This window comes from Salvia miltiorrhiza, unplaced genomic scaffold, assembly GCF_028751815.1.
Source record: "Salvia miltiorrhiza cultivar Shanhuang (shh) unplaced genomic scaffold, IMPLAD_Smil_shh original_scaffold_350_2, whole genome shotgun sequence".
NCBI lineage: Eukaryota > Viridiplantae > Streptophyta > Magnoliopsida > Lamiales > Lamiaceae > Salvia > Salvia miltiorrhiza.
This window is the reverse complement of record NW_026651531.1, coordinates 561,886-574,082: the sequence shown is the minus strand read 5'-3', so window position 1 is coordinate 574,082 and position 12,197 is coordinate 561,886. Positions and strand designations below refer to the sequence as shown.

The following is a 12,197-nucleotide window of genomic DNA, read 5'->3' as shown; positions in this document are numbered from 1 at the left end:
CGAGTTTGTTTTAGTTCGGGTTTGAGCGATTACGGGCCGTATAGAGGGCCAAGGGTGGGCCGATTTTTAGAGAGGCTTGGGCCGATTTTAAGGCCCTATTTTAGAGCCCAAATGCAGCCCATTTCAGCCCCATAGCCCACTTACACATCAGCCACCTTTCTAAATTCAAAAGGGGACAAGAACCATCATGACTTGGCATTGGAACTACCAAATTGCATGCCACAAGGTACCTCCCATTGGTGGCAGCCACCCCCACCCTATCCTACCCCAAATTTTCGTGCATAGCCTCCCCAAAAGCAAGAGTGGCTGCAAACTTCTCCCATTCCATTCATTTTCACTCCAAGAAAGTGCTAAGGCAAGAAAGTGCTCTCACTCTCTTCTCCCCTCTCCATTTTCGTCCCTCCACATCTCCCCCACTCCCAAGACTCTTCTCCCACCATTATCACACTCCATAGAAGCCCTTGAAGCCCCAAGAGGAGTATCAAAGCAAGGGAGAGCATGGGAAAACTAGGGCGTAAAGTTAGAGTGAAGGTTGTGCTTCGAGGGTGAGTTTTCTTTTGTCTTCTCAACTGAAAATACTTTAAGACCACGGATTTTTACACATATGTGTGCTATATTGTGTGAGGATATGTTTTATGGTCTTGGATGTTTATTTTGGTAGAGTTTATTGGGTGAAAAATCGTGCATGAGGTAAAGCTGCGAATCTGCCATAAGCACACTGCTCCGGAAGTATTTTGCAAGGCGATTTCAGCCGTCCAAACGGTGCCCAAAAATTCCCAAATTAATTATGTATCATATTTTATATGTTTTCTACACTATGGTATATTTTCAGAATTTTTAGAGATCTTATGATTTATATATGAATTGTTAAACATCACTGCCGGTCTGGAATGTATTTCTGGTAAACAATCTTTGGGAGGCCATAAGTCACGTTTCAATCGGTAAAACCCTTTGAAACGTTAATATGATACTTTAGACTCCCTTATCTTTCGTTTGAAACTGGCCTCACTATTTTTGGATGAGGGAAATGCCCGGTATAATTCTTTGAAGTCTAGTTCTTATTCTATGTATCCTCCAGTAGGTTTTACAAACCTACGACTTTGAGGTGGCAAAGGCCAACCTAAATCTTTGATTCTCAAGCCCATTTTTATATTGAATATCCCTTGACATGTTGGGAACTTATTTGTTCATTTTTAGAATTTTTGGTAAAGCCTAAAGTGGTTTTTCTGAATTAAACTTTGAATCTGCCGAACTTAAACGTCTTTTGTGCACTGAACTTTGGATGTTAATATCTCCTAAACCATGAATCTTCTTGGGGTAAATTCAACTGGAGAGTGTTACACTCTCTCCCTAGTTTTCAGATTAACCCTTGGAGTTCCCAGTGGCCTTTTCTAATGGGAGATATGAATTTTTAAAGAAGGCCGATTGACTTGGTTCTAATCTGGAAATCTGAAATTTCCAGATTTTTGCTTGTTAAGTACCCATCTTTGAGTGGGCATATCTTGCTCGTTTGAACTTTGTTTCATTCGATTCGAATTGGAGAATGATCCTTGAAATGTCTAGTTTCCAGAATGTCCTTTGGAGCCTCATTTAGAGATCTGAGGCAGAATTGGTGTCTGTTGCAAAACAGCCCCTTAAGAGCTCAAGTTGTTGAATTATTTTCTAAGTTTGAAAGTTGGTTTTAAAGGATGTTTCATGAAATATTATGTATATGTGCATGACGAGTTTGGGATATGTTTTGTGCAAAGTTTTCATGAAAATGAGTGAGTTAACCTAGATAAGGCATCAAGATAAGCTAACGTATGTAAAATGCATAATCCCTAGTTCGATTTTGCGTTGTAAGTCCGGGAATAGGTTGACCTAGAGATCCCAAGTAGACAACAATTTTTGTTATCCATGATATGTGCTAAGAGTTAAGAACTCGTCTTGTAGGAATTGGTTCACAGGACGGTACCACCGCTTAAGATCACCTCTCTTCCACACTGAGGATCAGGTGGGCATTACTTTCACTATACGTATATAGAGATCCCCTGCGTGGCGTAGGCCTCTTATACAGATAAATGCATGAGATGATTTAACTGTTAATTTCAGTTTTATATGTCTATCAAACGAGTTTAATGCTACCTTTGAACAAGTTATTTCGTTACAAAATCTTTGAATTAAAGTTATTTCAAGTATTGTCTTGCCATAAAATATTTCAGTTTTAGTATGATATCTATCTGCTTTGGCTTTGCCAATGATGTAATCGAATTCGGGTCTTGAGCAGTTGATAGCTATCCTGCCTTGACTAGTGTACACCAATGACCGTGAGTCATCTAGCGGGTTGGCCGGTCAAGTGTTCGTGAGAGGTGGCCACCTCTCCGACACACAGTTCCAGATATGATAGAATACAAGAGAACTTAGTCTGATCAGACGAACTTTAAGAACCACAAATGAATTTAGTAAGCTTGGGCCTATTTAGCTAAAACTCCCTTGTTGTACTGTTTATAATGGCATGACAATTTACAGTTTCACGAAGCATGTTTATACGTTTATTTAAGCATACGTGCCCACTGAGTGCTTTTGTACTCAGCCCTGCATATATTTCTAAATGTGCAGTTTGAGCAGTGGCTGATAGAGATGAAGTGAAGAGCGGAGCTTTTGTCACAAGTTACTGAATGAACTCTTGGATACATGTAATCAGATTATGTTATTCCGCTGCGTACTCTTAGGTTTTATGTTCTTTCAGTTAAGCCAGTTTTATCTGAACCTATAAGTCTGTTCGAGTCTTGTGACTAAACATCAGGTGTATTATAAATTTTCCCTTCTCTAAACAAATTTTAGTTCGATCCTCTATTATTTGTTCACCCCCTTTCTATCGTCGTCGATAACTGTGTCCTTAGTCACGTTTTCCTGGCTTATTTATCCTTAATTAAGTCCGGTCGTGACAGAAACTCCCTTTCTATCGCCGTCGATAACTGTGTCCCTTTGCCGCGGCTTCCCGGCTTAGTTATCCTCAATTAAGTCGAGGAGTGGTCCGTGACAGAGTGGTATCAGAGCAGTTCGTTTGCTCTAAATCCAAGAGTTACCCAGTTAGTCCTAAATTTTATATTAGTTTGGAAGAGTCAGTCGACAAAAGCTCAGCACTTCATCGCATCGTCACGCTCAACAAGAAAGAAAGTGGTAATAATTTACGAACGTTGAAAGTCCACGTTTCATACGAATGTGCTGATGCTTACTTTTCAAGGTTTATGCTTTATTAATTGATTTGATATATCAATGAACTTAGATGCGTTAAGAATGCATGATCACTGTTACGAGAAGAACAGTAGAAACTAGAAACTCAGTTATCTTTCACTATAGCCATAGTGAATAGCCAAGAAAGAGGAAGAAAATCAAATGTCACTTGAAGAGACACGAGAATCCAATGAGAAGGTATGCAATAAGATGAAAAGAAGAGTGTCACACACGAGTAAGTGACACGGGCATAGTTCATTATTCGGGCTGTTCACACGTGACAGAATACCGAACCAACTATTGCCTTACCCGACCAGAACTTAGTTGAGACATTGCTCATAGCGATGAAAGTGACTTATGCAATTAGCTAGCGGTGGTGTGATGAGCTAATACTCATTTCAAATCCCTCAATTATCACCAGTTACGACATGACGAGAACCTTCATGATTTATGTTCGAATTTCAGAGCTAGGCTCACGAGGGGTTATAACGCTTTGTGCATGATTCTTTAATATTACGATTAGAACTATTAGCTTACAGTTTTAGATACTCGAAACCTTTCTGATTAAAGTTACCTATCACGTTACACGTGAGGTTATTTTAGAACCCCTGTTGATTACGATCACCTATTACGAATCTGAAAGATGAGATGTGACATGGGTAACTAGAAGTTACCAACCTTTATCATCGACTAGAAAATCGGCGCAAGTGCATAAGATGGGAGAAGTTCCCGAAAAGGATTCAGAGGTAAATAGAGCTAGGGACATCAATAGCGGTTTGACGCATACATTAAGGGATTGAGACCCTAATGAGACTCTAAGGGTATACTCAGGAAAAGTATACATACTTTAGCCTATCAGAGACATCGCCCTTGTTAGAACATCTTGGATTAGACGTCCAGTTTAGTAAGAAGAATGAAAGTGTTGACTAAGATCATTACATGCCTTAGTACTATGTGAGGTAACCCATATCCTATAAGATGCTCAGAGAAGCAAAATCTATTGTTGTGGGAGATTGATGATTCGAAAGGTCCCTCGCAAGGGCACGAGTATACTTCAAATTATACGATTACATACAAGCGCTATGTGAATGAATGCTAAGTACTAGAAGTCCCACATTAAGATCATTTAGAGGAAGTTTGTTAAGTAAGCTTGATTACAGTTGAGAAGTCTTACTTTGCTATAGAAGATTTAAGGAAGGATGTTGATTTAGAAACCAGACTTCAAGCTTGAGAATCTTCCAAACATTCTCAAGGATAGGTTTTAGATGTTAAGGAGAAAGTAGAGACTTTATACCAAAAGTACCTTTTGCAGCCAATGATCAAGACCTACAAAGTTCGGAAAGTATTTCCATTTGACTGAGAAGTAATTGTGTTGGACCTGGCCAGTCCACATGACCAAAATCTCAGTAGTCGTCATATATGGGTCTCTACACCTATATATGTAAAACCTTCATCTGAAAAGCCACACGGGTTCAGACTATTAGGTCATTTCGTTTAGACCTTTTAGTCAATTCATTTCTACCCAATGGTTATTCATTTCAATTGTTTGGCAAATTATTGGAACAGTTTGCCCAATTGCCATTTGTGATTTGAATCATTGCGATCTACTAACTGTTGGTAGATTTTCTGTGACCCAAAGACAAGCAAGTATTCACTAGATTAAATCAGTCCGACACGAATGCCTCGACCCAAGGGTCAAGCACGTGATACATTTAGACCACCTCGTATGTTTTTAGTAGGACGTTATTTGTATATTTCGAAAACGATGATTGATCCGATGCTTATGTATGCCCCTATGTTGGCTCAGTTGTGTTGACTGGTACTAAAACACTGGTCCACTGGACGTAACGTGACTAAGTTCTTTTGTGATGATTTTTGCAAGACCGCCAGTCCATCACGTGTAGTACCTGGATAGTTCAATAGATCCAGATTCGGGTGTTGATATAAAAGTCCTCATCAAGGCAATTTTTCATAACTATTTAGTGACCTCATCGATCTTTAGCGGCAAGCTACTTCCGCCACATTTTACTCATATGTTAGCATGAGAAAGAGTATGAGCGAGTTTTGAGAACCAAGAAACGGGTTGCAGATTTGATGATATGCGTCTGAACGTTTTTCATAATGTAGTAACGACTATATGTCCACTCATCGGAATGCCACCAAGACGAGGGCATCCGAGAAGAGGGAGAAGAATTCCCCGAGATGATTAAAGAGGTCCAGTACCAGGGCCAAAACAAAATATCGCCCCACCATCCATACAACCAGAAGGTAGAATAGAGGAATTATTTCACAACAAAACCCACCTGCCTTCAGTAGGACAGGAGATCCAGCGGAAGCTGAGACTTGGACCGGGAAGGAAAGCACAGAGGGAAACGATGACAGCTGAACAATTAGAAATTTTACGCGGGATCATTCTAAAACAGAGATATATGATAAGTATATACCCCATGGCTATCGCAAGAAGAAGGAGATTGGATTTTTTTTTTCAGTCTAAAGTAGGGATTAATGACCATTACTCAGTATGATAGGATGTTCTGTGATATGTCGAGATATGCGCCAGAGCAAGTAGAGACGGAATAAAAGATGGCTGAAAAATTTTGTGCCGGTTAAAGGCAGGAGATCTGGATGGCTTTGGCAAGCCATTGGGGACTACCTTACACAAAATCGCATAGCGGAACGATGGACAGGGAGGCAACAACGCCGAGAGCAAGACCAATAACAATGCCTATGCCAACACCTCCACATAACTAAGATCTTAGTGGTTGCCAATCAAGATTTGCAATCTTGAAGAAGAGAGGTATCCCAATAGATAGACTCGCACCATAAGATCTTGCCTTATCCCGAAGAGCATAGTGACGACTAGGATGACTCAGTTTGTCATTAGTTATCAACCACTAGGAAGTGATACTTTCACAATTAGAAGGATACACTAAGCGTCAAACTATCTTTTGACCTTGGATCGGTAGAAACAAAGCTGCTTCTGGAGTCTCGAGCGGAGAGCCGGAACGGTTACTGTGTATGACGAAGTTTTCCATCGAATGTCAAAGTATGTTCCACGAGGGTGGACACCATTGAGAAACGCATAAAGAGGTTTGGAAACGAATTATGTCATGGGATATTGAATTTCCCTAACAAGCCAAACATATTTTACGTAGGAGTAAGAAATGAGTGAGACTCTCATATTTAGTCGCTACTATCCTTTGGTAAAGGAAAACCCACACACAGTCAAGGTATAGACTACCTTAAGATGGTCGTAAAGAAAACAAATGGGACAACAGTAGAAATTGCCAAGCGAGAAGGAAGCTATGGCAATGGCAACCTTCCCAACAACAGAGCTAAGAAAAACCAGGGTACTCCTAAACAGATAGGAGATACCCAACAAGCGATCCATGCCTTGCCCCAACCAAATAGTAGTAACCACGCTAGCAGCATCAGAGACAGCAACAACAACATGTACGACCCCGTCACGTTAGAAAGCCACGGAAAGCTAGAAAGAAAGAAGCTAATAAGTCCTCATGAGATTAACATGGGTAGGAGAAAGTCTATCGTCTCCGCCCAGCAAATGAAAAAAAAAAAAAAAACGGGGGGAAAGATGTACCTAAGACGGCCTTCATAACCAGATTGGCCATCATGAGTTCGTAGTGGTGCCTTTCGGATTGATCAATGCACCAATTTGTCTTAGTTTTCATAGATGATGATTCGACCTACTCGAAGAACGAGAAAGACCATGAGGAACACCTAAGGATAGCCTTAGAAACATTGAGAACAGAGACTCTTTATGCTAAGATCAATAGGTGCGAAATTTTTGGCTCGGTGAAGTCATATTTTTAGGGCATATCATGTTATCAGAATAGATCAAAGTGGACCCCAAAAAGGGTACAAGTTGTACATGAGTGGAGACCACCTACAAATCCTAATGAGACAAGAAATTCTTGGGATTACCAGGTTACTATTGTAGATTCATAGGATGATTTTCCAAGATAGCAAGGCCAATGACACAATGACTTAGGAAATGAATCTAATTTTTCTTGGATGAAAGAATGTGAGAAGCTTTCAAGAGCTCAAGGAGAAGTTAACAACACGCTAGTGTTAGCCATTCCAATAGCTGACAAAAGAATATGTGAATTATACGTACGCGTCCAAGAGGGGACTTGGTTGCATCTTGATGCAAGAAGAAAGAGTGATAGCTATGCATCACGACGGCTTAAGCCACATGGGTTGAACTATCCAACTCATGATCTAGAATTAGTTGTAGTAAAGACACCACCTATATAGATTTAGGTGCGAGATGTTCACAAACCACAAAAGCCTTAAGTACTTTTTCGAGCAGAAAGACTTGAACATGAGACAGAGGAGATGGCTCGAACTCGTGAGGGATTACGATTGCGGTATCAATTACCACCCAGGGAAAGCTAACGTAGTAGCTGATGCTTTAAGTCGTAAAACTCAATCCGAGTTAGGACTTCTTCTCACTCAAGAGGACACGCTCGTAAAGGATTTTGACAGATTGAAGATAGAAGTGGTTCAACCACCAGCAACGACAAGAGCAATTATTGCAACTCTGGTAGCCGCCCCAGACCTCAGAGAAAGGATCATCAGCGCCCAGAGAGCGGACGAATACTTGGAAAGGGTTCGTATTAAGATCCGAACAGGCACGCCAGGAGGCTACCAAGAGGCAACGGATAACGCCGTTCTTTTGAAGGAAGATTGTGTGTTCGCCATAAACGAGGAACTCAGAAACGAGATCATGAGTGAAGCTCATGCACACCCAGAATGGAAGTGGGAGCACATAGCGATGGATTTCGTGACGAGTCTACCCAAGACAAATAGAGGCAACACAGCTATTTGGGTAATAGTAGACCGTCTCACGAAGTGCGCTCTTTTTTTATATATACCGATTCCAATTACCCATGGATCGAAGAAGCTAACCCAATTGTACATCCGTTAGATTGTACGGCTACATGGAGTACCAATATCCATTACTTCGGGTAGAGATTCAAAATTTACTTCTAGATTTTGGATCAGCTTGCAGAAAAAGTTGGGAATCAATGCTGCCATTGATCGAGTTTACCTACAATAATAGTCATCAGGCGACCATTACTAGGCACCTTACGAGGCGCTTTATGGACGGAAGTGTAGATCGCCACTTTACTAGGATGAAGTGGGTGAGAGAAAAGTTTTAGGACCAGACATGGTCGATGAGATGGTTGAGATAGTCTGCTAGATCAAAGGACGAATAAAGAAGGCACAGGATAGACAAAGATCTTACGCCGTTTCACGCCAAACCGAGTTACGTTTTGAAATAGGAGACAAGGTCTTCCTAAAAGTATCTCCCACCAACGGAAAACTACGTTTGATGTCAATGGAAAGCTTAGATTCCGATTTATAGGATCGTATGAGATTCTAAAGAAGATAGGTCCAGTGGCCTATAAGTTGGCATTACCGCCAAGTTTTGGAAACGTCCACAACGTTTTTCCACGTATCACCACTCAGGAAGTACGTTCACGATCCAAAACATGTGATATGAAGAAAAACCCTAAGCTTTTTTTTAGTAGAGATATGCAAATTTCGGGACGAAATTTTTGTTAAGAGGGGTAGGATGTAGTGACCCGCTCTTTTATCAGTATTTTAATTACAGTATTGTGTGTTAAATTTTCTATCTGCCAGTAATTGAAGCGTTTTATGTTTTCATCTATGTTTATGAATTTCGTATTTTGGAGACAGAGTCACTACACTAGCAAGCATGCAATTATTTATCTTCGCGTGTTTAAGACCGCGATAAGAATCTTTGAGTCGATGAATAATTATTATTAAAAGGTTGTAATACCCCGGATTTTCGATCCTAGGTTTCACATGATCCTATTGATATTACTAGGATATGATAGATCCCTGATTCCCAGTTAAAAAGAATAATTATCCTAGCGATGATTTAATGAGTCTTGATGCCTAGGTTTTCTCTTAAGAAAGTCGGTAAATAAGAAGATGATTATTTTTATTTTTTCCGTGTGTTGTTGGTTTCAATAAATAGGTATATTTATTTTCATTTCAAAGTATGAAAAGCAAAGTGCATATTTATTTCTAATACGAGTTTGTTTTAGTTCGGGTTTGAGCGATTACGGGCCGTATAGAGGGCCAAGGGTGGGCCGATTTTTAGAGAGGCTTGGGCCGATTTTAAGGCCCTATTTTAGAGCCCAAATGAAGCCCATTTCAGCCCCAAAGCCCACTTACACATCAGCCACCTTTCTAAATTCAAAAGGGGACAAGAACCATCATGACTTGGCATTGGAATTACCAAATTGCATGCCACAAGGTACCTCCCATTGGTGGCAGCCACCCCCACCCTATCCTACCCCAAATTGTCGTGCATAGCCTCCCCAAAAGCAAGAGTGGCTGCAAACTTCTCCCATTCCATTCATTTTCACTCCAAGAAAGTGCTAAGGCAAGAAAGTGCTCTCACTCTCTTCTCCCCTCTCCATTTTCGTCCCTCCACATCTCCCCCACTCCCAAGACTCTTCTCCCACCATTATCACACTCCATAGAAGCCCTTGAAGCCCCAAGAGGAGTATCAAAGCAAGGGAGAGCATGGGAAAACTAGGGCGTAAAGTTAGAGTGAAGGTTGTGCTTCGAGGGTGAGTTTTCTTTTGTCTTCTCAACTGAAAATACTTTAAGACCACGGATTTTTACACATATGTGTGCTATATTGTGTGAGGATATGTTTTATGGTCTTGAATGTTTATTTTGGTAGAGTTTATTGGGTGAAAAATCGTGCATGAGGTAAAGCTGCGAATCTGCCATAAGCACACTGCTCCGGCAGTATTTTGCAAGGCGATTTCAGCCGTCCAAACGGTGCCCAAACATTCCCAAATTAATTATGTATCATATTTTATATGTTTTCTACACTATGGTATATTTGCAGAAGTTTTATAGCTCTTATGATTTATTTATGAATTGTTAAACATCACTGCCCGTCTGGAATGCATTTCTGGTAAACAATCTTTGGGAGGCCATAAGTCACGTTTCAATCGTTAAAACCCTTTGAAACATTAATATGATACTTTAGACTCCCTTATATTTCGTTTGAAACTGGCCTCACTATTTTTGGATGAGGGAAATGCCCGGTATAATTCTTTGAAGTCTAGTTCTTATTCTATGTATCCTCCAGTAGGTTTTACAAACCTACGACTTTGAGGTGGCAAAGGCCAACCTAAATCTTTGATTCTCAAGCCCATTTTTAAATTGAATATCCACTGACATGTTGGGAACTTATTTGTTCATTTGTATAATTTTTGGTAAAGCCTAAAGTGGTTTTTCTGAATTAAACTTTGAATCTGCCGAACTTGAACTTTTTTTCTGCACTGAACTTTGGATGTTAATATCTCCTAAACCATGAATCTTCTTGGGGTAAATTCAACTGGAGAGTGTCACACTCTCTCCCTAGTTTTCAGATTGACCCTTGGAGTTCCCAGTGGCCTTTTGTAATGGGAGATATGAATTTTTAAAGAAGGCCCATTGACTTGGTTCTAATCTGGAAATCTGAAATTTCCAGATTTTTGCTTGTTAAGTACCCATCTTTGAGTGGGCATATCTTGCTCGTTTGAAATCTGTTTCATTCGATTAGAATTGGAGAATGATCCTTGAAATGTCTAGTTTCCAGAATGTCCTTTGGAGCCACATTTAGAGATCTGAGGCAGAATTGGTGTCTGTTGCAAAACAGCCCCTTAAGAGCTCAAGTTGTTGAATTATTTTCTAAGTTTGAAAGTTGGTTTTAAAGGATGTTTCATGAAATATTATGTATATGTGCATGACGAGTTTGGGATATGTTTTGTGCAAAGTTTTCATGAAAATGAGTGAGTTAACCTAGATAAGGCATCAAGATAAGCTAACGTATGACCGCGAGTCATCTAGCGGGTTGATAGCTATCCTGCCTTGACTAGTGTACACCAATAACCGTGAGTCATCTAGCGGGTTGGCCGGTCAAGTGTTCGTGAGAGGTGGCCACCTCTCCGACACACAGTTCCAGATATGATAGAATACAAGAGAACTTAGTCTGATCAGACGAACTTTAAGAACCACAAATGAATTTAGTAAGCTTGGGCCTATTTAGCTAAAACTCCCTTGCTGTACTGTTTATAATGGCATGACAATTTACAGTTTCACGAAGCATGTTTATACGTTTATTTAAGCATACGTGCCCACTGAGTGCTTTTGTACTCAGCCCTGCATATATTTCTAAATGTGCAGGTTGAGCAGTGGCTGATGGAGATGAAGTGAAGAGCGGAGCTTTTGTCACAAGTTACTGAATGAACTCTTGGATACATATCTTCATACATGTAATCAGATTATGTTATTCCGCTGCGTACTCTTAGGTTTTATGTTCTTTCAGTTAAGCCAGTTTTATCTGAACCTATAAGTCTGTTCGAGTCTTGTGACTAAACATCAGGTGTATTATAAATTTTCCCTTCTCTAAACAAATTTTAGTTCGATCCTCTATTATTTGTTCACCCCCTTTCTATCGCCGTCGATAACTGTGTCCTTAGTCATGTTTTCCTGGCTTATTTATCCTTAATTAAGTCCGGTCGTGACAGAAACTCCCTTTCTATCGCCGTCGATAACTGTGTCCCTTCGCCGCGGCTTCCCGGCTTAGTTATCCTCAATTAAGTCGAGGAGTGGTCCGTGACACGGTCATCGGGCAATCAGAGTATTAATTCAGTTTAATATTCCTTCACTATGGGATCGAAGAAAAGAAAGTCCCAATCTTTTGCGACAACTCCAGTGCTATTGCAGTCTCACAGAATCCAGTTCATCACACCAGAGTCAAGCATATTGCAATCCGACATCACTTCATTCGTGATCATGTGCTAAAGAAGAATATCTCTGTTGAATGGATTCCGACCGCAGTTCAGAGCCCAGGATTAATTTCTTGGCTCTATTATTAATTTATGTACGATTAATAATGTGCGTTGTTTTTACTGCTGTTGTTC

At 40.3% G+C, this 12,197-nt stretch overlaps 1 long non-coding RNA gene across 1 annotated transcript; it reads left to right on the top strand.

Moving 5' to 3' along the window:
* The first annotated feature begins 244 nt into the window (after nt 1-244).
* On the top strand, nt 245-11,684 carry LOC131004184 (uncharacterized). Its single transcript, XR_009094923.1, has 3 exons — nt 245-545; nt 1,933-1,993; nt 11,458-11,684. It is a non-coding gene; the product is annotated as an uncharacterized LOC131004184 (long non-coding RNA).
* The last annotated feature ends 513 nt before the right edge of the window (nt 11,685-12,197 follow it).